Here is a 23,163-nt window from a genome sequence, read left to right as displayed (position 1 = left end):
ATATTTATGTATAATATAGTGTTTAGTTAGGAAGTGTACAAGTTACCTACCCATTATTTGTATTACATGTTATTATTTTTATATGTTTACGTCACTACATAAATTTACGGAAAATTTATACAATATATCAAGTTTGATAATCAGGTTTAGTCAAAAGTTTGGACGAAAATGTAGGAAAATAGCTACAGTTCAAATCAAACGTTCAAGATTCAAATATTAACCTCAATAAGAAAGGATCATTAAAGACTTATAAATTTAAACTTTGTATCCAAAAATACATAAAAATTTTTTTAATTTCGCACAACAAAAAACTTAGTTGCACTTCCAAATTCATTAGGAACTCTTAAAATTGTTTTATATAACATTAGGATTTGAAGATGCATGTCACCATAGTTTCATGAACATATTCTTTTGTTCTGATAGTTAACCTTGTTTATTTTCTTTTACTTATATCATCAAGGGTTCATTTCATCTTCAGATAGTTTTTAGTCCATCCCTAATGCAAAAAAAGCATGAATTACGCCCTTTTTATTTCTTGAAAGATTTACAATTTTCGTGTAGTTTCTCCTTCTTTGTCCCCAAAAATTTATTTCACCTCTCCAATCGTAAGGGACTCTTCAAATTTTTTAACTGTTCTATCAATAAGCTATAACATTTTGTGTATATATACGTATTAATTTTGATTTTTCTAAAATAAATTTTTTCTGATGTTATATGTATTATATATGTGAATAAGTTAATTTTTATCCATCTATATATGAAATAAATATATCAAGGTATATTAAGTTTGATCCCATTATAACATGTATATATGAAATATATCAAGGTATACTAAGTCTAGTCCCAAGTTTGTAGCGCTTAAAAACATTGTTGCTACAAACAAAATTTTGCTATAGGTATTCATAAAATCACTTCATTAGTCCATTTCCGATTATCTGCCTGCCCGTTTGTAAACACGATAACTCAAAAATGAAATGTCAAACTGAAATTTTTATGGCATGATTAGGACGAGACTTAAGAAGTGGTTGAGTTCGTAAATAAGCATCATAGGTCCATTGGTAAATGTAAAAATTGCTCCGCTTAAAATAATAAACAATTTTTGTTTGAAACATTTTTTTGTAAACAACACTGTTTTTCAACAACGGTTGATTCCTCGAAAAAAGTTTATAGACTCCATTCTACATTTCAGACATAGTGAAATCTTTTAACAAAATTAATAAATTACTCCTTGCATTTATAAGGTTATTTGGCTTTTTATTCATTAAAAAAATTGTTATTAAATAAAAGAAATAATGCTCTTAAAGCAAAATTGTATATTCACAAAAAAAAAATTTGTATACAATAAAAGAAAATTATGTAATTAATTTGAATAAATTCATCATGTAAAGAAATAAATTTTCTTTTTATATTTGGATTGAGAGAGAAAAAGCAAACAAATTTTATAGCGACGTATACAAAGTTGTTCAACTTGCAATCCTTACATATCGTTATTTTCTTACTAATATTATAAATGCGAAAGTCTGTCTGTCTGCCTGTATGTTACGCAAACACGCCTAAACTACTAAACCGATTTGAATGAAATTAGGTATAGAGATAGTTTAAAGCCTGAAAAAAGACATTGGCTACTTTGCTACTTTTTAATGCGAAAAATGGGTTGTAATGGGATTCGGGATGCAATTTTGTATGGTAAATACGCCATTTTTAAAGCTGGAAGCTGTAAACTTATATTTTAAACTTTTGATTAGATATAAAATAAATACGAGAGAAGGGAAATAATTAGGGGATTAAATTTTTTGTGTGATGACGTCAACAAAAAAGCTTATGGCCCGAAAAATAAAAATATAGAATAAATACAGAAAAGTCGATACAGTGTACAAATTGATGTCACTGCAAACGATTTTTGCAATATTGTCATAATTCTTTCTAATATAATTTTTTAATCTTTTTATTCTTCTTTATAAAGATAAAATTTTTATCAAATACACGAGATAGCTTTTTCAAAAATATGTTTTAGTAAATAATTTATTATGATGTTAAACTTACAAAGCCGAATTTGAAACTCGAAATTTCCCAATTAAACCCTTTTAGAAATTAAACAATTTAGTCTAGTACCAATAATTTAATGTTAAAAGAAAAAATCCTTTAAAAATAGTACTAAAGCTAAATCCACAGTACAGAGTGTCTCTATTTTTAATGTCTCATATTCTTTATGGTTACGTTTTTTTGTTTGCTAACTTTTGTTTTTGTTGGCTAACTTCTTTTTCCATTAACTTAGCTTAAGGTTTTTTATTCTCTTATGCGATTAGTTTTTTTCCTGAATAAAGTTCGAAGTTCTTATTTTGAATGACGAAATTGAACATGCAATGAACTTGAATCTTCATAAATTATTATTTTTTTATATTAATTTTATGCTTCACAGTATTAAAGAAATTTCATAAGACATAATTTTTTGTTGCCAAGATAATTATTAATTTTATAGTGTTTTTAATGATACTTGCTTGGTTTCATACAAACATTTATCATATTAAATTTGACAATGTGGCCTCTGGTTATTGTACTTTATTTTATTAATTTTGCAATTGTAATGCATTTTTACTTTTTTTTTTAAATTATCGGACGTATCAAATCAAACTTTGTATTGACAAACCGCCACAAAAAAAATATCTGGTAAATTTTTAAACTTTATATTTTAGTGAATTCTTGGCGTTTTATTGTCATTAAATACTAAATTATTTCAATTGAAAAAATTGCATCGCGATGTCTTCAGTGAATTTGACGAGTGTAAGGGTAAAAAAGATAATTTTACATAGCTAAAGTTGAAACATAGCTAAGAAAACTATTGATTAAATTATTGTGGCATCTACACTGACACAAGATTTGGTCTGATCGATTCGTTTGAAGCATCGTAGCTCCTTAAAGAATGAACCGATTATGATTTTTTTCGTGAAAGATAATTTGATCGAGGGTGTTCTTAGTTATTTCTCTCACCTTTTTTCTAGCTGTCATTGGATACGGAATCCTAAACTTGAACTTGAAAAATAGTTTAAAAACTCCCGACAAAAAATACTCGACCTTTAAAATAAAAAATTAAAATCGGTTCATTCGTTTAAGAGCTACGATACCACAGACAAGCACGCAGTAACACAGATACATTAAACACCCCTCTTTGTTTGACTTAAAAAAGGCAATTTAGAAAAAAATACCTTCGATTAGTAGTGAGCTTTCTATATATTATCATCTTAATTTTTATTATCAATTTTTAACTTTTATCACAAAAATGTTTTATGTAATTTTAAAAATTTTATGGTTTTATAGTAGGTCCACTGTAAAAGAAAGCATGACATAACGTTCAAGGGGAAAATGAAATATCCATTTTACTAGTAGTTTAGTAACAATTTACGTAAATGGTTCGCAAAAGTTTTGGTAGTTCTCGTGTGTATCGAAAGTTCTACTAGTATTCTATCGTTTTGGTTAATTCTAGTAATTATCGAAACTAATTTTTTCATGATTTATGATAATTTCAATTTCGAGTAATTTAAAAAATTGTGAAATCGTTTTTCTAAATTGTGAAATATTTATAAATGCATGGATAAATTTTTCATTGCCAAACCGTTTAATGAAATATGCCGATAATATTTCTATTTATTATTTGATTTTAATTTTTTTTTTTTTTTTTTTGTTACAGGTAAGGAAGCAGCTACCATCGAATATTTAAATGTTTCAACTGTTCATGAATTTGGAAAGTGTATACAGATAAGAGTTTTTAATTTTTTAATTTATATAACTCGTTTAAAAATTTGAATTGGGTACTTGTGAATAATATAGTAGCAGCACTCATCAAAACTTTTTTTTTTTCACAAAATTTTTAATGTTAGTGCAGCTATAATTTTTTATTGTTTTAATTTGTTCCTTAATTGGAAACTTCCTTATAACAATTTAGTTAGAGAAAACACATAAAACTATTTTAGTCAAAGTTCTTTTTTAGAAGGCGACCTTCGTTTATTTACTTAAAAAAATTATAATTCGTTTAATTTTATAGTTTGTTTTCTGTAACATCGGAAAATAATTATAATTTTCCGGAGAATAATTAGAGATCCAAACTTCTCTGAATCTTCGACAATTTTCTTTAGCTCTAGCTACGAAAAACTTAAATACTGTTTGACGTTTTTTTATCCCACGATGATAAATTGTGGTAAAAATTTGCATTCTACTGAAACCGTCTGAAAAATTGTAAATTTTTTCGTTCGCCTTTCTGTCTGTGAACACTCATAACTCAAAAAAGAAAAGAGATATCAAACTGAAATTTACAGCGTGTTCAGGGGGTAAAAGTGTAGCTAAGTTACCATAGGTCACTTGGGCTCTGAGGTTGTAGGATCCATCTTATAAACCGTTAGAAATACAACGAAAGTTTAAATGTAAAAAAAATTTTCTTTATAAATACTTAACAACTTTTGAGTGAAACAGTTTTCGTAAAAATCACTGTTTACCTGTGATGACGCAAATTTTATAGTATGTATTATACGGGAATATCAGCTATGTGTGTGTGTGTGTGACATGTATGTATTTGTGACTGTATAAGAGTGGTTATCTTCTTTAAGTACATGACTCAATTGTTTGTTTTCACTCATTTTTATTAACAATTTCATTTTTGCATAAAATATTTATCAAAAATAAATTAATTTTAGTGTAATAAAACGTCGAATGATTGGTTGTAATGTCATTATATCGGTTGAGGCTGAGAGCCAATCGAAATCAGGTAATTCACTTGTATTTCCTTTCAGAAACAAACCATGAATCATCTTTCCATGTTTTATCATCTCTTTATGCGTTGGCGATTCTGAGAAACAGACCATTGATTATGAAATTTTTAATTGCACGATTATTCGTAAAATTAATCAAGTGAAAACAAACAATTGACTGAGTTAATTGTTGAAATACCATGTATAGACATTGTTGATTACTCTGTCACATTACACATACATACATGGCACATATATATAACTGATATTCCCAGTGATACTTACTATACAATTTGCGCTCTCACGGGTAAATAGTGATGTTAACGAAAAAATGTTTCAAACAAAAGTTGTTCCTTTTTTTATAAGGAACATTTTTTACGTTTAAGCTTTTGTTCTATCTCTAACGGTTTACAAGATGGGTCCTACGGGCCCAAGATCCAATTGACCTATATTACTCATTAATGAAATCGATCTCACTTTTTACGTCCTTAGCACGCTATTAAAATTCCAACTTGATATGTCTATCCGTTTTTGAGTAATCGTGACAGACGGATAGACAGACAGACAACCGGAAATGAATTAATTAGGTGATTTTATGAATACTTATGCCAAAATTTTTTTCATAGCTTTAATATTTTAAGCGTTACAAACTTAGGTATGAACTTAGTATATCTTGGTATATTTCATATACATGGTATAAAAATCTACAATGTCTCTATTAAAACGGTGTTTGTTTTTTACTTACCAACATTTATTTTTATAAAAAATTTTTATCTAGTTAAATATATTCTAATGATTTACTACTGTAGGTACAAGGAAGGGGGATTAAATATGTTTTTTAAAAAATATGTAAATATACACAAAGGTAAACATAATATTTACAACTACCATACGATAGATAATCATGTATATATCATGAATTTTCAGGGAGATTTTTTCCATAACATTAAAAACCGAAACAAGCTTTTAGACCAAATACTCATATTTTAAGTACCATTACTCTTTACATAGGTAGGTATATACAAACTCAGTGCTTAGACAGGCTAGCCGAGCATATCTTTAATATGTTATATCCTTTTACTACACAGGTAGGAGGTATTTGTACGTACCTACATAATTTTTTTAAGTACTTTTTATATTGTAAAGGAAAAAGTATTTCAGTAAATGTTTATATACACAGTGTATCATAAGAAATTTTTTAATAACGTCCATATATAGGATGAGGCATCTTTTAGTTCATTTGAGAAGGTCCTTTGACCTCCCATGTTAATTAAAAAATATTAGATTACAAGGAAAAATAATTTTTTTTATAACAATTTAAATCTTAATGTATCGTATAGTGAAATTTTTGGGCATACCTTACCTTGTTAATTTTTGTGAAAAAAATGTTCATAAATGTTAACATTTGTTAAGAGTCTTATGAGAAACGAACAACCTACCAATTTTTCTTGAATTATTCTACCAGTGATCGATTAGATGGAGTGAAAAGAATGAGTTTTCGAATTATTCAGGTTTCAGTTTTTGCCCTAAAATATAATACTGGGTCCAAAAAATAAGGTGACGTTTGAATTTAAACTGCGCGCTTTTGTTATGCATTATGAATTCCTTCCGCCCGACCAAACAGACAACAAGGAATATTATTTAAACGTTATGTGTCATTTGCGTAACGCTATCCGCCTAAAAAAGGCCGGAATTGTATAAAGACAATTCATGGTTTTTACATCACGATAATGCACCATCCCATACTGCACTCATAATTCGTGATCATTTCGTCAAAAACCCATACATCAACCCATATCGTTCCGCAGCCACCTTATTCACCTGATCTGGCGCCGTGCGACTTCTGGCTGTTCAGCAAGCTCCAAAGACCGCTCCGGGGACACCGTTTTGATACGATAGAGGAGATTCAAGCCGTAACGAAGACGGAACGGAAAGGCAATCCCGGAAAGTGACTACAACCAGTGTTTCTAAGATTGGAAAATCCGTTGGCATAATGAATTGCATCGGGAGGGGATTACTTTGAAGGGGATGAAATTGATTTGGAAGAATAAATAAAGAATTTTCAAAATAAATACAATGTCACCTTATTTTTTGGGCACAGATGTTACCGTGAAAATTGAGGAATAATTAATAAACTGAAAAAAGTACTAGCAGGAAAATTTGTTCTTAAATCAGCTAATAAATATTTTAATTATAATCTTGCTATACTTTAATTTTTAAGAAGTCAAATACTTACTTTATTGAATTAAGGAGGTCTTTTCGCCGCCAATGTTATTTTTTTTAAATGCACAATTTACTTCCTCCAAGCGAAAGGACCTCCTTAACTTTAATTGCAAGAGTAAATTTTCGTTTTAATTTAGTTCACTTATGAAATGGCTTTTCTTAGGAATTCAATAAAATTGAAATTTAAAATTAATTAAAAAATTCTGTGCTATATGAAATTTTTTCACCTTCTGTGGAATGAGATATTAACAAGCAAAATGTGCATAATTAACATGCTGGAGGTATATTCAGCATGTAAGTATATCCAGGAGGTATATCCCAGCAAGAAAACAAAAATAGATACTCTTCTAAATATCTTTTATCATTTTTTTCAAAAACAACGTACTGAAACATTAAGGTAGTTCGAGCGTCAAGGCAAGTTTAGAATTGTAGTTGAAATTATTTGTAGAAGAACAGACTATTTCTAATGTTTTTTTTAAATGGTTTATCTGTAAATTTTGTCCATGGTACCACAGTCTCTCCTACTATATTGACTTGCCAAAACTAGGAAGCGAATATTTCCTTCTTTGAATATTCAAATAATCAACATAATCTACTGTTTTCTTACCTGAAAATATCCCGCGTCAAGAAATTTTTATCTAAGTACAAAATTATTCAAAAAAAATCGAATCCTTCGTTCCAAAGGCAAAATAATCATTGAAGGAAATAATTCGGTTATAATCTCTTATTCTTACATTGGTCGTTTGAGAATCTCCTAGTAATACCTTAATCTTTTCGCGTGGCACATGAAAGTTTATTATTGTTAGTGGTTTTTAAAAAAATTATTTCATAAAAAAGCCTTACAAAATTTATCATTTATACCTATCAGAAAAGGATAAATATATATAACTACTTATAATGTATACCCATACTCATATAGTTTGTGTATAAAAAATTATTATTTATTATTTCTATAAAAAAAAACCTGTATAAAAATAGATATAAACATTAATGTTTGTTATGGTGAGAAAAGAAGGAAAAACTTTTATGGATATAGGTTGATCCAAAAAAATTAAGGTATTTTGTTTGTAGGGCATATAAAAATATTTTCTTTAAGTTTCGTTATGTATTAAAAAACAATGTTAGAAAGTAATATTGAATATCTAAATGAAATTCTTACTATCCATGTAGCTGCACCCGATCATATTTGATAAAATTTCGACAGATACTTAAATTAAGTCAAATCAATTTTGAAATTTAAGGAAAGAGACTTAAGTGAAGTGTGCTGGTAGCATCCCTAACTATCATTAAAAGACAAGGCAATTATTATTCATTTTCAACGATAAAACTCTGGTGGCAATTATAATTAATGCTGCTATAAAAAAATAGTCTTAAAATGAATCATCATAAACGCAACCTATGTCAGGTGCCAGGTGTACTTTACCCTACCTCATTTCAATAAAAACGAAATATCCAAAATCCAATCTTGTTGAAATCAACGTTTTTGTGACGTTTCGTGACTATTATTGGGAAGATCATTGATGATATCCAGCATTCATAAGCTGGCTTAAATCTAAACAAAACAGCAGCCCATTAAAAGAGTGGACCATGGTAGAATTAGACAAGGTATATTGGATGGAAGACGAGTTTTGGTTCAGTTCGCGCTCATACCTAGTCGACGCCATCTTAGCTTGTTCCCGCTTCCTGATTAAAATGTTGTAAAGGACGTGAATACGTTTTTGGAACAATCCTTGATTTTAGACAACTCGACATTGTAAATATGTAAGCAAAACATTGACCAACTTGACAGCTTGTAGTAAACAAATAATCAATATATCGGTGACTGGGTACCGTGCGAGAGAAATTACCGAGAGTAAGATAATGCCCCCACACTACCCCTATCTGCGCAAGAGCATACCTTGTCTAATTCTGCCATGGAGTAGACTATGATTGACAATAAATTATTGTCTTATGCTGGAGCACGCAATGTGATAGACTGTTATCACTCCGCTGTATAGCTCCCTGAGAGGTCTTAAAGGTCAAATAAGTATCATTTTATATATTAATTTTTTATTGGTTTCGCAACTCTTTAATTAATTTTGTGCAAATCTATGAAACGGTGAATTGCAAATTTTATTTAGGAGATGTCAGGACAAAAATGCTAGAAAAGGGTGGACAAAGTGCAAAGTAAACTTAGTTTTTGAATTATTTTTGACATTGAATCCGTTACATTTTTAAAAGATCATCCAATATGATATAAATATGTTGCAAACTTTTTATTCTTAGAGGAGGATATATTATATGTTGTTGCTCTTATGAGGTTGGTTGAATATAAGGTAACATACAGATGAGATGATAGGATTTTAAATACATATTTATATAACATATATTTTTGAGGTTATGTATGTATTTATGTTGTTTTATTTATTTATCTTGTTTTTATTTATTTTTTTTATTTAAACACACAAAAATACACATATTTTAAGCTACAACATTTTTATATAATTTATGAATAGTTGTTGAGAATTACTGTCATATTTATTTGATTTGATTGTACTGTATGAGTACAGTAAAACTTTATTCATTTATATATCCTTCGCCCCAAAAACATATCTCTACTCACATCAATTTTTGGTAATGTTGGTAGACTACTCCGATAATTGTCACACTGTAAAAAAAGTACTAGTTACAAGAAAATATTGATTCAAGAAATATACTTGTTTTAAGAACACTAACCCAATAAACGTGTTTACTTCAATTCAGTTATTTATTTAATTTTTTTTTTTTTGTACATAAAAGGAAGACTTCGTTAAAATTTGGGATCAATTTTGATTTAAGTTGATATAGTTCTTAAATGAAATATTAGCTTCCTAAAAATAATATAAAAATTGTATGACTCCAAGGAATTCAAATATATAATTAGTAGTGAAGTTTTACTGTCAAATGCATATATGTAGAAATTGATTGACATTGTTATATCAGTAGAATGCCTACTCTAGCTCTGATTTGACTAACATAGATAGATATTAGTACATATCTGTTGTTATCATGTAAACATACATATCATGTTTATTTTGTAACATATGTTACTAATTTGATTGACGTGTTCAATTACATCCATTATATAATTTAACCAACATTAAATGACCTCTAATTATTTTGTAGATCAACTTTAAATCTCGATTTTCTAATAGTTGGTTGATATTTATGATATTTGAGAAAATGGAAATTAATGAGAAGAATAAATCTCATTGTTTGCGTTTCCGGAATTAGCCTCTGTGCACAGAAATGTTCCTATTAAAAGAATGTAAAAAACACAAAAAATATTTATTGAAATCATAGGAGTATAATAGATATTAACTTATAATCACTTATTTTAAATTATATACTATTTTTCTAATGACAACTTTCCATTTTAGTCATGACATCTAGTGGTTAAAATTCTAACTATAATAAAGTTGCATGGGATGCTGTCAATAATAAGGTTTCATTCTATAATTATAATTAAAAAGAATAATAAAAAGAATGATTAATAATTATATTATTAATCATTTAAAATGGAAATAGTTCGCCAGACTGCTCGAACTCATTCACAGCTAGATATATCTGTTCTGTAAGGTTCTGTTGTAGAAAATCTCCTAAAAATTACGTTCTTATTTTTGAGAATATATTAGGTAATTTTGAAAAATTAGATAGATTAAAAGCATGGAACTTGCTTTGAAATTAAAGGATATGTTTCCCAGAATGAGAGTTTGCTCATTTCTAAAGGTGTATTTCCCATTAAGTAAATTCTACACTCTAACCTCCCCCCTATAAACAGAGTACAGCATCTAACAATTTTAAATTAATTATAAAACTAATTTAAAAAAATCTTTGTTGGAGGTCCTTTTTGACTAGAAAAATTCTACTTTTAAGTTCAATTGAATATGAATGATGAAATTATTAAATTTTTTAATATTATTTAATAGATGTCAAACTACGAGAAAGGTTAAATAACAATCATCGCGTAATTCAAAAAATAGTAAAGCCAAATAAACACGAAACCAAAACTAAATGAAGCACAACGTCTAAGAAAAATTAATCAAAGTTTCAAAAAGTTAAAACATCATATCTCATATAAACACAGCCATATTTATTAATCTACGCATCTTATGCCAGTTGTCAATGATCCTGATACTTCTTCTCAATATTAATTGACGCAGAAAAGCAAGCTTCACTAGATCATATTGTCCTAATAAGAAGTTAACCTAGAATAAAAGGACAAAAATGTAATGAAATTATTAGCAAAAGTAAAATTAATTAGTGTGTAAAACAAATACATATTTTATACAATCCAAATAACCTAAAATTTCCCAAGCGTTCTAAATGCCTCTATAAACCTAAACCCGGCACTGATTGTGTATATTTTAAGAATATGATTCTAGTTAAAATATTTTTAAACCAAGGAAAAAATTACAATAAATTACAAAACCGTTGTGTATACTTTTTTATTCATTCACTATAAAATTTATAAAATACTTGACACTTTTTTTAAACATAATTCAAAAATTTGTTGATGGAAGACTAAAATGAAAAAAATAGTGTTAAAAAACTATGTAAATAAAAAGAAAATTTCACAAATAAAAGAAAATAAGAATATCATCTATTATTCAACAAACAGCAAAATAAGTATAAATAATATTAAGTACCATCTACTACCGACCTAAAAGAAATACATACTTACCTTTACAGAATATTGCAAAATTATACTTATCACAATGATTCAAGCGTTGTATCTTCTAACGACACACCAACTTGGTAGGTATCCGCTGTACATTTATAAACTAGACAAAATCGATTTAAGAAAACCAAAAGAATTTTCTGAGATCTGAAAATCATATAATTTTGATATAACTAGGTAGAAGGGAGTATAAAAGAAATTTTTAGATTACGATTATTAAAGTATGTTAGGTACATCCTTGCGTTAATATCTGTAACCGATATAATATTAAGGTTAAAGTATGTGTATGTCACAGCAAACTAGCATAATTATCCGTTTAATTAAAAGCCTAGTTTTTTTACTAAACGGTGCCGTTCAACTAGCGGTCTGAACGATATTCAGCCATTCAACTAAACAGTTAGGAAAATGGCTAGTCATTTAAATTTAGTTTCATTTTTTGCCACCTGGTACTGTAACCCACATACTGTCAATATGGCGCGTTTAAGCAACAATATTTTTGTTGTTTGATTACGTTGACGCAAATAAAAAGTACAATGAAGGAGTGTAGTGACAAAAAGTTAGAACATGGTACTATTAAAAATTGCTTTTTACGGCAAGACGCAGTACTCAAACACAAATGAAATTTCAGAAAAATCAATACTCTGACAACTGTCGCAAATCAGTCACCTTTTGGAGGCCAGGGATTCCAAAAATATATTTGTGGGCCTGCTTTAAATCATTGTCGCGATAAAAGTTGTGCTTGTTTTAAAAACAAAGTTTTTTGCCGATGCAAATTCCAAGAAGTTTAACTTGCGTTAACAAATAATATTACTTACATGTGTACTTTGTTATCGAGTTACATTATTTGATCTCGATTATCAAATAATAATAAGTTATATTTTAAATTACCAAAATATACAATTTCTAATGTCACGTCCTTCATCTTTTTTTTTTTTTTTGGTCAAATGGTCCCCCTATTATACGAATGGTCACACGACTGTTGTCAATAGGAACTAAGCAAAATTTAAAAATTGCGAATCATATGCTTAGTGCAATTTTGAAACATCCTGTATTAACCACACGTACGTAAGATAGGTATCTGTATGAACGGCTTAGTATTTATATGGGAATTTGTTGTTATAAATATTATCTTGTACAAACAAACTGCAAGAGCCTAAAATAAAAACTATAAATACAATAAACATTTGCTCGCTTGCATGTTTAGTGGTAGAACACAAGAGTGTACAAAAACGGTTTATGTATGAAAATATTGTATCAAGATATGAAATCATTAATAAACATAAAATGTTCACAAGTGACAAATGATTTAAATATAAACGACACACGTATATACACATATTTTTTGTATGTGAAAAGTTTGTACTATTTATCAAAGGTGTTATTGTTTACCGTATTTTTAAAGGTAACGTGGGTTTTTTTGCCGGTGCAGCTTATCAGTATAGCTCGTAATTTTTTCAGTTATTAGCACACGTTCCAAACTTCGTGAGTGGTTTCGTTTTGACTGAGTCTACCATACTTTATATTGTGACGATTCTGAGGAATGCTGCGTTTTCGAGCTTGACGCCTCTAAACATGTCAATTTAACCGTGTATTGATTATTTGCGATCACCTATTCCTTATTTAATTTAATGATAGATAAATGAAATACCGCGTTTGTTGAATCCACCGTCCGTAAGACGTCAATTTAATAGGGTATTGATTTCTGTAAAAGTTTAATAAATAAAAGAAAAAGTTTAATAAATATATGAATACGTTGGCGATCGTGTTTTCCGAAAAATTTTCGCCGTTTATCCAGTCCCACCTTTGAAACATGTGAGTATATGTAGCATAACATATCAGTAAACATAGCCCCGCTAAAACGACATGTTTCGAACGTCGGATCGGATAAACTGCGGAAAAATTTTTTTTCCTTAAATGTTTCCGCAAAAATCAGCCATGTGATTATTACTAATCTATACCCGTTTAAATTGAGTATTATGGGCGGGGGACTCAATCAACGCTGCATCACATCAAAAATTTCATTTACAATAATTAAAGAATATAGAGTCTTAAATAATTAATACAAGGTTAAATTAACGTGTTTAGAGGCGTCAAACTCAAAAATACAGCATTTCTGATAATAATTACAATATAAAGTATGGTAGACTGGTCAAAGCGAAGCTATTTACGCAGTTAGGAACGTGCGGTAATAAATGAAAAAATTACGTGATGTACTAGGGACATTTAGAAATGTTGAAGATATTCTTAGTTGAAGAGTAGGTAGTCTAAAACCCTTATTTACTTATCGATATTCCCAAAAAAATTGAAGCTTTCCAGTCACTCGCTTTGACATATCGACCTAAAAATAAGTTTTCATGTTCAGATTGAAATAATTTTATAAAGGCAAAAACCTTTACTCGTTTAGTATCTAACGTGATATTTGGTAGAAAGTAATTATATTACGTTATTATAGAAATAAATTTCAATTTATTAAAACAGCTCATAATCACATATGGTAATTCAATTCTTACAAATTCAATCTCTATTTCATTTATTTCTTATCAATAAAATTGTTGATTCCAAGGTTGAATTATTTTTTTCATATTTATAACATTCAAACAACATTTTTGAGGAATTTTAATTTATAATTTTTATATAAAAAATAAATATGACAAGTACTCTTGGAAATTAAATAGTGAGTAAGATCTCGTTGCAAAAATAACCTTTATATCTACATATTTCAATATGGAAATGAGAACTAAATAGCACATTAATTTTTAAGTTTTGGTCTGAAATCAAAATACACCTTTCTCGATTGCATTTCCACATAATATTAAAAAACTACAATTTTGAGTACATAAAAATGAGAATCTGTGAGATTATGTTGAGAACTGATTTGTTTGATTTACGTTAGTTTGCCTATTATTATATTTGATTTCTTAAAAATATAACGATTTCTCATATCCTAAAAATATCCAAAATGGTTCTCAAGAAGGTTTATAATCCCTTAATTCAGCTTTTTTTTAGCTAAAAATGTGTGCAACTTGGCTATATTTTAAATCTTAATATATATATTTCTTCTGTGCGTGTGTATGTAATTGAACTCCTCCTAGACGGCTGGACCGATTTTGATGAAATTTTTTGTGTGTGTTCGTGGAGATTCGAGAATGGTTTAGATTTACAATTTGGTCCAGTACAACTGTTTTTGAGGGCTCCGTACCAAAAAAATGAAATTTCATTAAATGGTGGGAGCGCATATAAATCATATCACATTATGTATACTATGTGTACTATGTATTTTTAATAGTATTCAGGTATTGTCAATAGGCATTTATTAGAGCCATATGCGAGCGCAGCGAGCTCTACTATCAAAGACCAGGCCAAAGGTCGAAGGTCAGGCCACTCCAATAAATAGGAGTTAAATTGGGGTTTAGCGGGATGGGTTTAGCGGACAGGCTAAACGTAGTATAGGTATTCATGAATTGGAGTTACGTTTTTACGGGACAACGTCCGTCGGGGCCGCTAGTAAATATGCATAATTCTATTTAATTTTGCTAGGTGCTGTGAAAATACAGGTCCCCCAAAATCCTTACCAACAAAAAATTAAAGCACGTCCTTATTTGATGAAATGATGCAAATGATGCATGATCTTTGTTTCAAACTTGAATAGAACCAAAAATTAAACAACACAAAAATGTAGATTTGTATAAATTAACTAAATAAAACCAAATTCTATCGACAATATCAGACATTTTTTGCTATATATATCTAATAAGGGTGGTAATAAAGCCAAAGGTATTTGTTTGTTTTTTTTCCTCGAACATTTTCATCGAATATTTAGTGAGTTTGACAAAATATTGCAAACAATATAACTTGATGAAACATATCCACCCATAAATAAGTAATAGGGAAAAACATGTACACAGGGTGTGCCAGAACAAACTGTCAATAATCTGGGGATGGAGTACATTGCAATAGACATTTTCGCTTGTATAAGGGGGGGGGGGGTTAGGTTCAACACTTAAGTTAAAAAAACGAGAAAGAAAATAAGCAACATTTACATGGAAAAGCTCACTTTAAGGTATTCGGGCGTCTAATACGTATGTTAGTGTGTAACGGAAATTTTGAACATCATTTTGAGCACCTTAAAAACGTCGGATTAACTCGAAATTCGACATATTTATCAGGGACCGATGATAACACAATAATTTAATAAGCTTCTTTGGTTCGCGGTCAGAATTTTCACGATTAACGATTTCCATATCTGAAAATATATGCATTTATTTGCGCTCCCACCATATTTATACTGAATTTTAGATAAATAAATAATCTAAAAATAAAGTCTAAAGACTAAAAAAGGCGCTTTTGTAATAAAAAAAAAGGTAGAAAATAATTTCTTTGAATTAAAAAAAAATCATTTTATAGTAAAAAAGCGTGGGGTGCTTTTTAAGATATTTTATGTCGACTTTTTTTTTTACAGAGGCCAGATTTTACTTTTACCAAAATCTGTATAAAATACTTACAACAATTGAAATTTAGCACACCACGCTTTTTTACGATAAAATGATTTTTTTGAATTTATGGAAATTAATTTCTACTTTTTAGTTCAGCTAGTTACAAATTCTGTAATAGTGTCTCAATTTTGAACACAAGGGCTAAAAACTTCTTAACCCAACCAATTCCTCTTCTGTTGACAAACCCAACTCAAACAACTCGTAATAATAACAATAGACCGAAAATTACATAGACCCGGATTATTGTTTTAATAACGAGTTGTTTCAGTTGAGTTTGTCGACAATAGAAGAAATGGTTGGGCTAAGAAGTTTTCAGCCCTTGTGTTTTTTCGAGTCTATTAAATTAAATTTTTTTCGGTCTATTTTTCCTTGGTCTATCTTTTTCGGGTCTACTTTTTTCGGTCCGTTTTTTCCTAAATCCGCCTTTAAACGGATAAAATAATAAATAAATAAAATTTTCGGGTCTATTTTTTCCGATTATCTTCCCAAATACATATATCTTTATATCAAAAAGCTTGTTTCGATGTACCTTATGAATCCCTAAATTATTGACTGTTTATGCTGCTACACTCCGTATACATATAGTTTAAATGACGTGGTTTTATATGTTGATGTGGTTTTCACTATGTTAGCACAGACACAGACACAAACTCATCACAATATTTTAGCCCTTTTTTCTTTTTCTGCATGTATAGGTAGATAGATATAAATGTATTTGTATAACTCCCTTGCGTGTAACAGGACTTACATATGTTACGTTAAATATAAATGACTTTAGTTTTCTTAAAGTGAATATAAAAGAAAGGCTTGTGATGTTTATTTGCTGCTTGTATATATATATACCTTATTCTAGATCTGTATTTACCACACACAACCGTTAACTTTTGTATATCACAAAAACTCTATACAGTTATTTTATTGTTATACATTTTATTTAAATTCTTATTTACGTCATCAGAATTATATTCTTTGCTCTTAGTCGCAACGTTAGCGACTGATTTTAGAACAAATCGATCCTAACATTATCTTAAATTTTAATCCGGCGTAATTGTACTACTTTAAAGAAGAGGGATGCAGGAATATCAACCCTGTCAGATTGTGAGGGGAGAAATCTTTCTTCACAGGAAAACGAAAAACTCCAAATATAAATCTCCAAAGGTATAAAAATTACAAAAAGACGTGTACTTGAATATCTTTCGAAATATATAACGTTTATACTCGGCTGTCAAGGAGTGGTTATGTTTTTCGCGGGTATCCTGTATGCATGTATGTATATTTGTTTGTAAATTTCTTTATTACCCCGGTTCAATAGATTTCAACATTTAAGGTGTCATTATATCTGTCTCTAAGGAAAAGAAAAGTTACATATTTTTTAATTAGGAATAATAAATTGGTTTAAAAGTTTTATTAAAGTATAATATAAGGATTTTTTTAGTGCTGGGACACAAAAAAATTTTAAAATAAAATAAATAATAAAAAAAAAAAAACCTGCCCGGGTTAATTAAAACCTGAAAAGAAAGAAACAAGTCTAGTAGTTTACATAGCGACTTTAACAGTCGGAGCTCATTAAAATTTAGACCGATTCAAATCTTTTTTAACTTCCATATATTAAAACTACGTGAGTTATGGACAGCCTCAAATGAAGTCTTGTGTTATAGTAGTTGTGTACATACACATTCTGCGATCAGTCAAGCAGGTGTCAGATATATGCTATCGAAACGGTTATGATTGCCGTGGTATTTAAATGAATTTATTAGAATTGAAAATTGTTATACTGATTGTATATTGCAAATAAATAACAGTTATTTCAATCAAAATCTTATTTACTTATTGTACAAACATTAGGACTGACTGACCAGTTCTGTTCTCACATTTAACTGACTAACTGTCATAACTGTTATATATTTACAATATATCACATGTCTAAGAATTTTCCGCTTTAGTAAATTCATTTAAATACTTCGGCCATCATAACTGAATCTTATTTATTTATTGTACGTACATTAGAACTGACTGACCAGTCCTGTTCTCAAATTTAATTGACTGACCGACTGACATAACTGTTATTTATATGCAATATACAATCTGTATAACAATTTTCAGCTTTAGTAAATTCATTTAAATATCACGGCGATCATAATTATTTCGATTCCATATATCTGATCCTTACTCTATCGTTCACTTGACTGACCGCATTATGTGTGCGTACACAACTACTGTAACCAATCATCAAATGATCAATCAGTTTTAGTAAATTCAAAGAATTTTTTTTGGTCTAGCTCTTCTATTATATGTTGGGAAACCTTAGATTGATATCATTATACCAATCACCGACATAAGTATGACGTAACATAATTTTATTTGTAAACGTACAACTTAGTTTATTATATTATGTTATATATTTGTAGTTGTATATCTAATAATTGACATAGAAAGCTTGGTAATAAGGTAAGTAAAGATAGGTAAGATGATTATCATACATATAGCTCTTAATCTTTGATATGCTTTTTACTTGTTTCTTCTTCTTCTATACCTCTTCTTCATTTCATCCATTCATAATAATAATAATAATAATATGAAGAAGAATGATTATATTATAACCGCAGCACACTTACTGCGTGCTTTATACTACGTATATGATCTACTATTATGATGTGATGCCGTGTCTACCTCTACCTAAGAAGACAAAGCATCCAAAAGATTATCTTTTGTATATTCTACGTTGTTCTAACTGACAACGCGATGATGAACATAACACGTGAATGTTTTATATAAGTAGGAGAATATTTTCATGTGAAAAACGAGCCGTTGAAAATTTGTTTTTTTTGTTTTACTAAACACACAAATATATATTATAAACTGTGATACTTGTATGATGATTACATTGAATGGAAGAAAGATGGGATGGGAGTGAGGATTATGTGAAGAGATATTGAATAAGGGAATATAGGGCTTATTTAAAAAAAATCAGAATGATTTACATGAATTTATTATAAAATCGGTACGAATTTTTGACGTTTGATGAGTGTTTTTTACAGTTTCCCATTGCCCAAAATATTGATTTTGAAAATTTGGATAATTTTTATTTACGGTATCCAAAGTTAAAAAATATTGGAGTTTCACTTATGAAACATTTTTATAGTAAATAAAGTAGTAGTCGACATACGTATTTATAAAATACTAAAAACTGATCTAGGAAATTGGGACAAAAATCGAAATTTATATTTTTAAATGTAAACAAGTGAAATTTACAAAATTTAAAAAACCCCCGATTTATTGTTCGGGTATGGATCCCTAGACTCGCTCTTGAAATATCTAAGAACACTCTCCATTAAATAAATTTTTTTCTTAGAGCCTTCTCCAAACTGAACTGATTTTGAGGATCATCGCCTATTGTTTAGTTGTTCCTGGTACGGAACCCAAACTCGCACTTGAAACATAGCTAAGAACACTCAACATTAAATTACCTTTCAAACGAAACCAACAAATCCAAATCGGTTCATTGTTTAGGCGCTACGATACCACAGACAGACACACATAGCGGTCAAACTTATAACTCCCTTTTTTTAGTTTGGGAGTTAAAATTGTCTGTATATAAAAAAATTTATAGGCCTTGTGCCTACTTGTAGGTAACCCGGATACATGCCTAAGTTAATATTGGACAGTTATAATATTTTTTTGTTTTGTTGTTCCATACTTTATTTTCCTCTATTTCTATTTTTTTAATTAATTATATTTTAGGCAAATTTAATATCGTTTATCGTTTAAGACATAATTTAATATAATGGAATATAAAGCTAGTTCGATTTCCAATTTCGAAGATATTTATCAGAGGTATTACGCTGATTTGATCGTTGTTATTTTTAGGAAAAAGCGTCCCTTAACTATTATGAGAAACAAAAAAATCGAAGAAATAAATAAAAAGCAAGAAGAAGCAATAAAACCTTTAATAATGATTTGTATACAAATCATGAAGAAATTACTTATAATTTTTTCGATTTTACCAAGACATGCATATTTGAGACTCAAATTGAGAAATTAAAAATTTAGGTTTCTTCTGTTATTAGAATACATATAGTATAAACAAGACTCAGAAAACACAAAAATTTAAATTATTTAAAGACGAATTAATAGTTCTTGAAATATCTACCGCCGAAAATATTTTAAAATTATAGACATTCGCAGAGGATTTTGGGTGATAGACCATAGAAAAACTCCACTACTCATCAAATGAACCCGATTTTGTAATTTTCTGGACCGATTTATTGAGTTTTATCAAATTTTAAAACAAAAAGCGGTTTATTCGATTTTTTATGAAATTTTTTTATCTATAATTTAAACTTAACATACTTATAATCGACTCCAAAACATTAAAAAATCAAGTTCATTTGTCGATTGGATGTATATTAATCCAAAATCCCATACGAAGAGCGATTTATCTGATCGATGAACGAGACTTTTGGGTCCTAATTAGTATAGAAAAAGAGGAAATGCCGTTTTTCCTTTCCCAGCTTGGATTCATTTCGGTTTATATTCATTTCATAAGAGATTGATTTTTGATGTTATTTGATTAGGTATTAATAAGTCAACAATAAAACTTAAGATGTTTTACTGTATTTAAATACCAAGACATATTATTGGGTATATAATAAGTTCTCGTTTACTTTGAATAATACTCTCAAACTCTCTCCATTTGAAATTTTCAAGTGTGTTGTTACTTGAACATGGATGGTTGTTCATCATTACATCAAAATCATCATATCTCATGATGTACAACTTTGTGAAACCTAAACATATTGTTAAGAAATTTCCTTCAACATCCAGAATCCTGAAACCATCCACCATCCACTTAATATGACATACATATACTACATTTAAGTGTATGTATGAGAATGGTGTTAAGGTAAGTCATACTTTTGATTTATGTCTTTATCTGTCGTTTAACTTAGAAATTAGCATATCTTCTTTATATAAAAGTGCTATGTTCATTTGTGTATATTACTAAAACTCAAAAACTTCTGTATCGATTAAGCTCAAATTTTTACACGATATTCAGCCCACTCAGAGGATAGTTTTTATCTATTTTTAACAACCGGTACAAGTGGGGATGAACAAGATTTTCAAACATATCCAAGTGGGATATCATATAAAAGTCTCATTACCCTTCACCAGAATTAAGCACGTTATTGGATTGCATTGTCCAATTAGCTTATTTTCAAACATAAACCCTGCTATTCGAAAAATCACTGATAACGTCAAGCAATTAATATGGTAGTGATAAGCAGGCTAAAATCTTAAAAAAGCAGCAGTGGTTTATGAAATCACTGTTATTTAAGTTCATTGACACATTTGATTTTGGTATCAAATTACTATGGTTTCTTAATATCAATCTATTTATTCAACGCCTGCTGAAACTTATTATATGCCCGTTACCGCAGTTTTATTTTATTTCCGCAGTTGTCGCATAACAAAATGATTTATGTTTCACTTATTAACACGAAATGAAAATTTTTCCTGTAATTTGTATGACACTGATTACAAAACATATGTATTGGCTAGGGAAATTTAAATATTTTATGACAGGAAAACTTTTTATATACTACAAGATAGAAATCACAGATTATAATTTATTACATAAAGAGATAGGCAACTTTACTGAACATGAAATGTCCAAAAAGCCCCCTTACACTAATTAGTTAATGAACAGGGGCACAATGAAAATGGCCTAAACACTAAAATAAAGTCAATACACAAATGGTCCACAAAAAGGTAAAGTTAATAAACGCAATCAATTGAGAATAGACGCAAAGAAACTTAATGAACTTTAACGACATGAAAAGTTTGAAAGACGTTTTGTTTATTTATTTAAAAATATATAAAATATTGTTTCCCCAACAACCATTGAAATAGGTAAATTATTATTCAAACTTATAGATAGCCCTAGCATATAATCCGTCTGGTAGAGTCACCTGGAGTTTTCCAGGGAGTTGCAGATCTGTTTTAAGTTAAAAACCATGATCTGTGATCGAAATACTACAATATTGTGATTGGTCTACTTAACAGCGAACTGATCTAGACAATTCTCTCCTGTGTTGTAGTATATAATTAGAATGTAATAACTAAATCGTGCCGACAAATAAATACCACTCATAGTGATGAAAATATAGCAACATACATACATACATACAACACATACGAGTACTACTCACACATATCACCATCACTTCAGGCAATGTATATCACCTTCATTCATAATTTTCATTTTGAAATGTATCATATCAACCGCTTCGCGTTAACACAACAAAACTGTGTTCTAACAACATTTTCTCGCTATTATAAAATGTACAGATTGTGTATAAAAAAACATTGCTGTGTAATCGTAGAAAAACGTTTATAATTTCAAAAATTCGTCAGTTTCCGAATTTTCTTTTCCCGTTCGATATCTATAAAGTCTCACTTTTAAATTTTTTTAAAATTATATAATAAGTTAGTTTCGTCCATTGTTGGATGGTCGATTTCTGATGAGTTTCGTCATAAACACTTGTTGCTAAGACTGCATACATTAACTACTTCATTAGATAAAAATGTATAATAAACAAAAAATGCTAAAATAATTAATACTAAATGATAAAATATAATGGACTCGCATCGAAATGATTCTTGCAATTTTAAAATAGTACATTTGTGATAAATATGACTTCAAATTTTAAAGGTTTTGTTGTCAGTGGTACTGATTCCAGTAAGTTTATATCTTGAGATGGTTCGGAGTGTTCAAAATTGACAATCATCGATGACGGTGCTTCTTGTATCCAGCGAATATGATCTGATCAATACTTGCACAAGAACTTAACATGTTCGAAATAGGGTATTTTCGGTAGTGAAAAATAAATTATGAAATTTGTTAAAATTAAAATTCATGTAGAAATATACTTAAATATTCTGATTTTGAGTCATAAAAGTACATTATTGTTTTATTATATTAAAATTAAATGTCGTAATTTATAATCTG

General features: G+C 29.0%; 1 protein-coding gene across 1 annotated transcript in view; it reads left to right on the top strand.

Annotated features, from left to right (window-relative positions):
- LOC123294460 (FK506-binding protein 2) overlaps positions 1 to 23,163 on the top strand; it is a 125,202-nt gene that overhangs the window by 72,257 nt on the left and 29,782 nt on the right. The gene's annotated exons all lie outside the window — the stretch shown is intronic.

The sequence above is a fragment of the Chrysoperla carnea genome, chromosome 3, assembly GCF_905475395.1.
Source record: "Chrysoperla carnea chromosome 3, inChrCarn1.1, whole genome shotgun sequence".
NCBI classification, from domain to species: domain Eukaryota; kingdom Metazoa; phylum Arthropoda; class Insecta; order Neuroptera; family Chrysopidae; genus Chrysoperla; species Chrysoperla carnea.
The sequence above is the reverse complement of the archived record's forward strand: the minus strand, read 5'-3'. Positions and strand labels throughout refer to the sequence as shown.